At 36.4% G+C, this 11,370-nt stretch overlaps 1 pseudogene; it reads left to right on the top strand.

Moving 5' to 3' along the window:
• Positions 1-812: 812 nt before the first annotated feature.
• Positions 813-11,370, top strand: part of LOC101440233 (spermine synthase pseudogene) — a 41,572-nt pseudogene continuing 31,014 nt past the window's right edge.

Here is an 11,370-nt window from a genome sequence, read left to right as displayed (position 1 = left end):
AGACACCAAGAACAGACAACCAGGGGAGGGGGGGAAATTAAATAAATAAATCTTTAAAAAAAAAAAAAAAGAATTCCTATATCTTGAAAATAAAAAGACAATCTATTTTTAAAATGGGCAAGAGATTTAAACAGACAGTTCTCCAAAGAAGAAATACAAATAGCTAAAAAGCACATGAAAAAAAAAATGCTCAAAATCACTAGCTGTTAGGGAAATGCAAATCAAAACTAGATGGTAATCTTACCCCCATGAGACTGGCAGCTATTCAAAATACAGAAGACTTCAAGTGCTGGAGAGGATGTGGAGGAATGGGAACACTTATCCACTGCTGGTGGCAATGCAGAAGGATCCAGCCATTCTGGAGGACAGTTCAGTGGTTTCTCAAAAAAACTAGCTATAGATTTGCCCTATGACCCAGCAATTCCACTGACGGGTATATACCTAGTAGAACTGAAAACGAGGGCACAAACTGAGATATGCACACCAATGTTCATAGCGGCACTATTCACTATTCCAAAAGTTGGAATCAACCCACATGTCCATCAACAGATAAATGGATAAATAAAATGTGGTATATACATACAATGGACTACTACTCAGCTATAATAAGGAATACAGTACAAACACATGTGATAACATCAATGAATCTTGAGAACCTTATGTTGAGTGAAGCAACCCAGGCATAGAAGGACAAATACTACATGACATCTCTGAAATGAAGTAAGTAAATCAAGCAGTCTCAGAAAGCTAGAGACTGGGTTATAGGCTTAAAGGAATTTGGGGGGAGAGGAAGGTTGCGAGCTGACACCTACATGGGTGAAATCTATGATAAGCTGGAGGTAAGTATTTGTACAGAGAAGGGATAAAATGGGGACAAAGGGATACCTTTGGGGAGGGGGCTTTGTGGGCTTGAGAGGGGCTATGGATGGGAGGATGGGTCAGAGGGCCCAAGAAATTGGGGGATGGTGGAGGGAACATTTGAACATAGGAGATTGTCAGGTATATGGTTGAAACTATAATGTTGAGAAAACTCTTTAGAAAATACAATAAAGACAGTTATCTATTTAAGATGCTTAATGGGGGCATCTGACATAGGGCAGGCTTCTGGGGAATGTGTGAGTGCTCATTTTGTCATAGTGGGTTATATCACTGGGTGGAGACCAATACAATGAGAGTGAAGTTATACCTACATACTGGGGAGGACTGATGTTCTCAAACAGAGGAAATTGTACCTCTCGAGAGAATTGGGAGCTTCTAATGGGTTAGGGCAGTTGATTATGTCAGGCCCTCAATATTGTTGCAAGTATTTGTGAATATAGTCCTTCAAATAATGAAGATTGATTGTCACTGTGAGCCCTGAGGGGAGGGGGAGAGAGGTATTGAATAGATGGAATCAGTGTAACTGTGGGGCAATGGAAGTGTTTCATAAGATCATGCAATGATGGCTATAGGACATGTTAAATTACACCAAAAATGTGTAAAAGTCTATAGGCTAAAATGTAAAGCATAATGTAAAACATAAGATAAGTAAAAATTTAGAAAACTGTATAGTCTAAAATATAAACCATAATGTTAACCCAAATGGAACCATGTTTGAAAGCTATTGTTTCAATATCTGTACATCAGCTGCAGCAAATATAATAGGAACATGTAAAAAGATCATTGCTGAGGAAGGGGCAAAGTGTTTGAAGTTGGATATGTGGGACTACCCTATACTGTATATGTGAATTACTGTGATCTAAAACTTTGGTGAAGACAAACTTAATAATCAGAAAAAAAAAAAAAAAAAAGAAAGGATGTAGGCACTGAGGAAGAAATGAAAGAAATTGCCTTGCCACTGTACATGCAGGGCAACACCTATTGCTGTGACAAAAGGCAAAACATCAAAAACAAAGATTTTTCATTTTTTCATTTGTTTATACCCCAGTTTATTTTTTCTTTATTTAATTTTTCTAAAATAGTATGCATTCTATATCTAACTTTTAAATCCATCACTATATTCCATTTTACTATTAATGTAACTTGGCAATATATTAGGCTTCATTTTTGAAGAAGTTTTGTACCTCAGAGAGGGCAGGGGAGGAGCACTGGAGTGGGATGTTATTGATGGGGGCATATGGTTGGGAGAGAGTTCTCCAGGGCATGTATATGGGGTATATAAAAATGTTTGGATATTTTCATAGTAGTTGAGATTCAAAAGTGACAACTGAGGGATTGTTGAGTTCCTAGCCAGGGGAGCTCTATCACATTCCCCAATGGAACAGCAACAATCCCCCAAGTGCAATGGCAAAGGCCAATAAAGAAGAACAGTCTGACAATGAGCCCTTGATATTGATGACTATGCTTATGAGCCAGTGTGCTTGAAATATGAACTAGGCCTAGAGGTGCAGGGTGCCTAAGAGTTATCTACTGATAACCTCCATGTTGCTCAAATGTGGACACTCTCTAAGCCAAACTCAGCATGTAAATGCATTACCTTCCCCCCAGCATGGGACATGACTCCCATGGCTGAGCCTCCCTGGTGCCAAGGAATTATTACCAAACACCAGCTGATGATATAACTAAAAAGGGACCTTGAATAAAAGGGTCCACTCAGACCAGCAGAATATTTCAGCCTACATGTAATATGAGGCGTTAAAAACTGCTTTTTGACCTTGAATAAAAGGGGTAAATGGAAAGGACAAATGAGTTTCTATAGCTATGAGTCTCCAAAAAAGAGTCAGGAGGTCATCAGAGGGGTCATGCTTACGTACACCTCAGCAGGGTCCAGAGAGAGCCAAAGTAGATACAACCCCAGGTACTGGTTCTCCTGAGGGCTACAAAGACCCACAGGATTTATAGTCATAGAAGATGGCTCTGGAGTTCAGTGCCATGTCAATTGGCCCTACTTTGGAGTTGGTGTTTTTCAATGTGATAGAGTTGCACTCAGATGTGACTTTCTACACATGCCTCTTTGGTCACTTTTATTGGACCTGTGGTTGGTGCTAGGGTTGGTGTATACTCAGGAGACCTGAATCTCTGGACTGTCCATGTGACAGCCAGGACCTGAGCCTCAGCAGACTTGCAACTCCTACCATCTGGTTTATTGGACTTACTTTAGCCTTCGAACAGGGAGGTGAAGAAGGTCGACCACCACACCAGGGAGTCTGGAGTGCCTACAACTTCAAGCAGAAGAATTGCACCCATCACCTATGTGGAATCTAAGCCCCCTCTTGATATAAAGGTGGAGTGGATATAAGCATCCCAGGGTCCACAGGATGCAGGAATAGAGTATGGACTAGAGTGGACTTACTGATATTGTACTATGGAACTATTGTGATTAGTAATGGAAGAAATTGTAGCATTGATGTGGAGAAAGCGGCCATGGTAGCTGCTGAGGGTAGGCACAGGGAAGAAGAGATATGATGTGGGAGCATTTTCAGGACCTGGAGTTGTCCTGGGTGGTACTACTTGGACAGATGCTGGACATTGTATGTCCTGCCATGGCCCACTGGGTGGACTGGAGGAAAGTGTAAACTACAATGTAAACCATTATCCATGTGGTGCAGGAGTGCTCCAAAATGTATTCATCAAATGCAATGAATGTGCCATGATGATGAAAGAGGTTGTTGATGTAAGAGGAGTGGGGTGAGGGGGGTGGGGTGTATATGGGGACCTCTTATTTTTTTTGAATGTAACATTGAAAAAAATAGAGAAAAAAAAAAAGGTCTATCCTACCCAAACTGATCTATAGATATAATGCTATCCCAATAAAAATTAACACATCATTTTTTAATGAACTGGAATAACTAACTATGAAATTTATTTGGATGGGTAAGAGGCCCTGAATAGCCAAAAATGTATTGAAAAAGAAAAATGAAATCGGATGAATCACACTACATGACTTTAAAACTATAATTCATGTGGTGCAGCAGTGCTCTAAAATGTATTCACCAAATGCAATGAATGTGCCACAATGATGAAAGAGGTTGTTGATGTGGGAGGAGTGGAGGAGTGGTGTGTGGGATATGTGGGAAACTCATATTTTTTAATGTAACATTTTTTGTGATCTATGTATCTTTAAACAAATACAATAAAAATAATGCTCATAAAAACATGCAAAAAAAAAAAAAAAAAGGAAGGCTTCAGAGAATAGGAGGATGAAGCTAGTTCTTGAAGGAGAAGGTTTAGATAGGAAAAAAATAAAAAGAATTCTTTATAATTCCAGACAAAGGACTACAGTGTATGACACAGTGGAGAGAAAAGTTTTATATGAACATCTGTTCAATTTTTTTCTCTCTTTTACTTACTTTCATTCTTCTACACACCTATCCATCCAACAAGCATGCATAAAGTGAATACTATGTTCTAGATGTCATGCTAAGCCTTTGAGAGACTGAATAACATAATACATTTATCTATAGTTGTCTTCAAACAATTCCAGGGTGAGTATGACATATGTAGAACAGATTTAATATATATCTGCAATATGCACTAAATCCTCACAGACTATAGGAGATCATCCAGAACGTAGGCTATTGTTGAGCAGATGTTGTAAACAAATGATGTAAGGCTAAGTGAGGAAGCAGTGACATGTCTTATGACTTACTGAGCCATTTAAAATGAGCAATGAGCCAAAGCAAGATTCCTATAGAGAAAGAATCAATAATGAATACATTATCATATATATTTCCTAAGACAAGGGTAATAATCATGTGGCACTCACTTTGGCTACTAAATAATTTTAAGGAGCCTTAATCTTAACCCTCCATAGACTCTAACATGCCCGTTTCTAGTATAAAAATAGAGAGATCTTAACTGCTGCTATCATTATAAGTGTTCAACTTTAGCTGCTCGGTACATTTTTCAGGATCCATTGGCTCATTTATACCTTCAGTGAGAAAATGGCAATTGAGCATGAGTTTTACATTAAAACAACTGCTCTGACAAGAAGCATTGTGGCTTTCCACCATTTCATCAACTGTCCTATAGACTGAAAACTTACAAAGGAAAGTAATCAAATTCTTTATCTTTTTTCTTATTTTCCAATCCCAAATGAAATGCTAACCATTTTTCCTTATATTGTTAAAAAAAGGATTTTAATATCCTTTTATATCATTTAAAAATAACATTAAGATGTAATTTATCCCACTATTGATGATTTCCATTAATCAGTACTTTTATCTAATATTCCCTGAATTTATTATCATTTGGTAGGAAAATTACTTATTTCCAGTAAATGGTGGTATCATACATTCAATAACACTCACTAGGGGAAAACATTAAAGGCAAATGTAAACAGTAGTGCAGGTTATCTTGCCATATTTTCACTTCCAGGCTTAATGCCCAGGGTTGACCCTGAAATGACAAACATAATTCTGCTGTTTCTTCAGTCAGTCTATGTTTTCTCATGACTTTTGTAGTTTTATAATCACACCCAAGCAGGAAGCAATCCTAGAGATTAAAAATATGTATATGTGTGTTTTAGATTTGTAAAAGAAGGTAATTGTTAGAGTTGGGTGAGGGATACATAGGGCTTCATTATATTGTCTTGGCATTACTGTGATGTTTGAAATTTTCCTTAATACTAATTAAAACATAAAGTAAATGTGTACACACATTCACATGGTCACTGTTTATTTTGACAAAGGGCTGCTGATGCAAAGTACCAGAAATGGGTAGGCTTTTATAAAGGGGACTTATTTGGGGTAAAAGCTTACAGTTCCAAGGCTGTGAAATGCCCAAATCAAGACAACAAAGCAGCTACTGTTGATTCTGGCATGTTGCCTTCTGGTGAAGCAAGATGGCAGGTGATGTCTGCCAAGGTCTCTGCCTTCCCCTCCAGAATCCGCCATCTCCCAGAACTCAACTGTGGGCAACCAGGCATAGGACTTTACTCTTTCTTAGCCTCCTTTAGTGGCCTGCTCCACTTTATTCCCAAATTCATCTGTAAGCTATAAGGCATTTGCCTTATATCTCTTACGGCCTTGGATCCTTGAGCCTCCAGGACTTCTGTTTTCCTGCAGTCCTCTCTCTCACGATAGGATCTTATATATCTCTGTTTTTTATCAGAAACAGCAAGAAGTTGGAGACTCAACCTGAGTCATGTCTCACTGACGTAGTCCAATCAAAATGGACTCACACCACAAAAATAGATTAATTTAAGAACATAATCTTTTGGGGACTCATAAAAGAATTTCAAACTGTTACAGTCACCAAAGGAGAAAAACAATTATTACAAAAAAATTCCAAGAATTTGGCCAGCATTTTTCTAGCATATGTAGGTGCCATAAACCTTTCTCTCCATCAGGCTTCGAATTCCAGCTTTGGAGACCCTTCAGACTGTGAATCCTCAACTCTTCCTCTTTCTTGCTTCCAGACTTTTATTACAGGGGTGTATATATAATTGCTATATCTTTGTTCAAGATTTGCACAACTGAGACTCTAGCTTACAAGGGAGTAGGGTCTAAATTCTGTAAAATGGATCAATATCATGCATTTTGAAAATCATGCAAAATTTATTTACTACCTTACTGAGGTAATGTCACTAACAGAACTTAAAGACATTTATGACTTGACCTCACTCTACCTCCTAACTTAGCTAAGGAAAAGAAATGAATCTGAGACCTCATTTTACTCTGCTCTTTAATTCCTCAACATGGAACTCATCAAGCTACTCCTCACCACCCAGGTTCAAAGGGAAATTTCACACATTCCTGGAGATCTATCTTCACCATTACTAAGCTTTAAAATCAAACAAAAGAATAAAATGCCCCCTTATCTCACATAGCAGTTGATTTCAATGGGAGGGGCTATAGGCCAAAACATTCTCTTCTATTAACTTTCCCTGACTCTATACTCAAGAAGTAAACGTCATCATTCCCTCTTGGCCATTGATTTTACTTTATATAGTCAATTTTCCATCCCGTTCTCTTGAGATTCATACTTCACCATACTTCCAAATTCTGGACAAGAAGAGGATAAGTGATGTTGCCTTTTACAGTTCATTAGCTTTAACAAATACCATAGCTGATACTTATGCAAATACCATCATACCTGCTGTTCTGTATCTCATTGTATTGCTTTCCTGCTGTTTTTACATGTGGTATTTAGGCCTTGCTTCTCTCAGATACACCATCATCACTACATAATTGTCACAGACTTCTAGGTACAATCTGAGGACAAAAAATTAGCATGGAAATAATAACAATAAATATCAAAAGTTTATGTAGTACAGAAATAAGCATATTTTAGGAAAATCAACACCTTTTAAAAACATTGGAAAGAAATCACTATAGTTTTCTTTTTACATGCAATATTATTTTGTTTCTAAAAATATTAATGCCAAATTGGATATATTTGTTAATACACTGAAGTACTCTCTTCTTTTTCTTCACAAGGTTGAAGTATGCTACTATTATTCCTAAAATACACAACATTTTGCACCCCCTGAACATTTCATTTAGAAGTAGTTGTTTGGAGTTTTGCTATTGCATTCTGCTAACCTGTAATGATTATCAGTAGTTAAAAATGAACATAGTTTGTCTTTTAGGGTACTGTGAAAGTGTGAAATCAGGCTTTTAACTTCAAAAAAGATGGTGCCAGAAGAGAAGTTAAATGCAAAACAAACTTTTCTAAATCAAGCACACAGTAAAATAAAATTTTAAAACTCCCTATCCTTCCCTTGGATTAATCGATTAATTTGTTCATTAAGTTAATAATTACTCAATGCCTACTATGTGTCAGGCCCTGATGATACACTGGTTTAAAAGACAGCTAGGACCTACACAGTATGGAACTTCTTGAAACAGTGCAAGTGGCATCTGTGAAATTAGACTAAGTTTCCATTGCTAAGGGTGAAGTAATAGTGTCAGCAAGCTGTGCTATAAGGAGTATAGAGTTTATTGTACTGCTGCTGCCATTGGGCTAGCTATTTCCAAAGGTAACTACAGGACTATGTTTAGACATAAGCAGGGCAAACCATGTGACCTCACAAACGAAGAAATCAACAAGGGTCTAAATATAAATAGCGGCTAAGTTACCCAAAACTGCAGTTCTCTAAATGCCCAACTCCTTCATTCTTTCCTTTTCTTTCTCTTAAATCCTCTCCTCTGGGACTGTCTTCTTCAGCATGTGGAGAAAGTTTGATAAGGAGAATTTCCTGTGGCTTACAGTATCTACTGCAGATGCAGAGACTCTGTATCTACAAAGACCATGGAACCAAACTTAACACAATCATCTTAGTTGCTTCAGTGAGTGAAACTCTTTAGTCTGGTCTGTTGTTATTAGAAGTTTTGATTATTTCCCTTGCACTTTGCATAGTCCAACAGCTTTTCTTTTGACCCACAATCTAAATGTAACTCTACCTTCTAAACACTGCCCTCATTAAGGAAAAATACCATTATTCTTTTACTTTTAATGTTTTACTGACAATGAAAAAAGAAAAACAATTAAAAGGAATAAGAAATGTTCAGAATTATCATTGTTAAATTGGTCTAAGTACAAATCACCACCGTGGGTCACAAAAATGACTGCGCTCAAATGGTGATATTAAAAATTTTAGATTCTTCATTTCTAATGTTTCCAGGCAAGTCTGACAGAAGTTAAATACTAATATGGAAAAAAAAATACTATCATTGCTTGCTAATGGATGTCATTTCATGACATTGAAAATTATTTTATATGTTGACATAAATATATTTCTTATCTTTGGGTAGAAGAACAACAGAAATCCCAAAATATTTCTGTTGGCATTCTGCCATTTAAAATGAGTCTGTGTCAAATCTCCATCATCAGTGTCAACATTCAAAGCCCCCAATATCTCCAAGAAATCAAACACATGCCCTCCTCTCTTCTGGAAGGAAGGAATTTGCCATTTTCAGTGTCTGCAAGTTGCTTATTCCAGAGAGCAATCAATTATTGATCGTGTAAGATTTCATAAATAAAACCAAAAGTGGGCAGGTGATTAATCATTCATTTCTGGTTCACCTTGAGAGAACAATCCAATGATAACAGAAGCAAAACATTGACTCTATTTCCTGTTCATACTGTGCATGTACAGCAAGAGAGTATTCTATACATAGAAATTCTTGTACTGTCAGCTGAGTTAGTCATTGAGGAAAATCATCTGGAGAATGAAAATGACATCTTGAGAGCATCTACTATGTGCCAGGTCAGGTGACCTATGTACCTTTATGAGTAACTGTGCTGAATATCATTTCCTTTTCCCTTCTTAAAAAAATGTTAAATAAGGCTTATCTGACTGCATTCCAATCCTGACTGCATTACTGTCTTGACATGTGATCTGCAGGAAATTTTATAACCACTGTTTGGTTCACTTTCTTTATCTCCAAAATTGGAATAATGCATCAAACTATTGTTGTGAGAATGCACACACATACACACATGCATATACACACACATACACTATTTCAGTCCAAGTTCAAAAAGAAAAGCAGAACCAGTGAGGGATATATAAGTACATATAAATTTAATGGATTTGGTACAGGGAATTGCCTTTCCACAACTTTAGGAAAAGTGAAGCAGTTCTTTTAAGGCTGGTTGACTCTTCATTGGAAGCCAGAGCTTGAGGTTGCAAAAGCAGGCATTCAAATCTCTCAAGAATCTCCCTTGTGGCCATTCTTAGGAAGAATCACACAAGAAATGAAATTCTGGGAAATACAGTTCATCCTAGTCAAGCCGACACATTCTAAAGGCATCTCTCATACATAGGCATGTGTGTGCGTGTGTGTATATATATACATATATATATATTCACACATGCAAGCACAAATGCCACATATACACGAATAATGGAGTGGGTTTTCTCCTAGTTTTCTTTGATTAACTAATAGTTTTTGATGTATTAATTTTTCAAATTTTACTCTCTGTGTCACAGGAATTTGGTAAGATTCTGGTTCTCAGTGCATGAATTTGAAGACAATTTATATGGATAAAATTTACTGGGGGTAGAGAAAAGGTCACGCCAAATTAAAATTAAAAAATCTTGGTAGAGCAAATACTAACTGAAATAAATTTACAATTTATGATAGACTTATTATTTATAAAAAGCCTTCAAAGTTACCAATAACACTGATAAGTTGAAATTTGTAATCTTTATGAAACTTGATGCATCTTCTCTACCAATTAAATTAAAATGTGCCCCCCAAAATCCCACTTTAAGCTCTCATATGTAAAAAGTCCAGGAATGTAGCTTTTGCTTTTCTGAGCACTTACTTTTTTCAGTCATATTCCAAGAGGATAGATTTCATTTTGAGATAATTTTATTTCCCACATGTGTTCCATACGGAGTCATTTTATTCTTGCTGGGGTAGGTTCTTTGCACTTCAGGATAGAGTAACTTATCATTACTTACTCAATTAAGTTTATCTTCAAGTGATAAATACAAAATCAGGTATTCTGACTGTATTAAACTACTTATCCTTTATGGTTGTTAGCTTTATTCTTCAATTATCGGTGTTAGTTTTCATTCTTTAGTAGTATATTGTGGTTATTTAGTTAAACACTTCTAATTGACTATTTTTATAACATTCTATTTTTTATTTTTAAAGAAGTTTTAGATTATAGAAATAGTACATTAAAAATATAGGAGATTCTCGTATAACCGCCCCCCCCACACACACACACACTTTCCCACATTAATATCTTTCATTAGTGTGGCACATTTAATATAATTAATGAGCACATATTGAAGCATTGCTACTAACCATGGACTATAGTTTACATTATAGTTTATACTTTGCCCTGCACAATTTTAGAGATTTTGACAAAATGTTTAATGGCCAGTGTCCATTATTACATGCAGGACAATCCCAATGTCCCAAAAATGCCCCTATGCCCATTGTGCCTTAGACAATACATGGGCCCAGGGAAACATCACAGTCACAGTCTTGAATAATAAGAACAGAGTGTTTTCAGCAATGGTACTTACAATATTGACTGAGATACATATTTTTTAAACAGCATTTAAACTCCATAGAATGGGCTTATGTTTTAGTATAAAGTCTGTTGTAGAGCCCAGGATCTGCATTTTTAATAATACCAGAGATGATTCTCATGTGGGTTGTACTAGGACAATACTTTGAGAAAACTATTTTAGAAAATTATTTTGGAAAATAGCATGATGTCAAAGTAGGGCTGGCTTCAGAGAGAAAGTTATACATGTAGATATATCCCCAAAGTGTGAGGTGTGTTAAGGAAATACATTTCTCTATCATAAAGTTTTGCCTAACAATATTTGACATTCACTTGCTTAGTGCATTGTGAACTTCAGAATCAATTAGTATTAAACCATACTTTATTTCTGGTTGGTTCCTGGGAATAATAAATCATATATGGCTTACTGTTGAACAATATTTACCCTTAGCAGCA

The sequence above is a fragment of the Dasypus novemcinctus genome, chromosome 2 (genome assembly GCF_030445035.2).
Source record: "Dasypus novemcinctus isolate mDasNov1 chromosome 2, mDasNov1.1.hap2, whole genome shotgun sequence".
In the NCBI taxonomy this organism is placed as follows: Eukaryota; Metazoa; Chordata; class Mammalia; order Cingulata; family Dasypodidae; genus Dasypus; species Dasypus novemcinctus.
The sequence above is the reverse complement of the archived record's forward strand: the minus strand, read 5'-3'. Positions and strand labels throughout refer to the sequence as shown.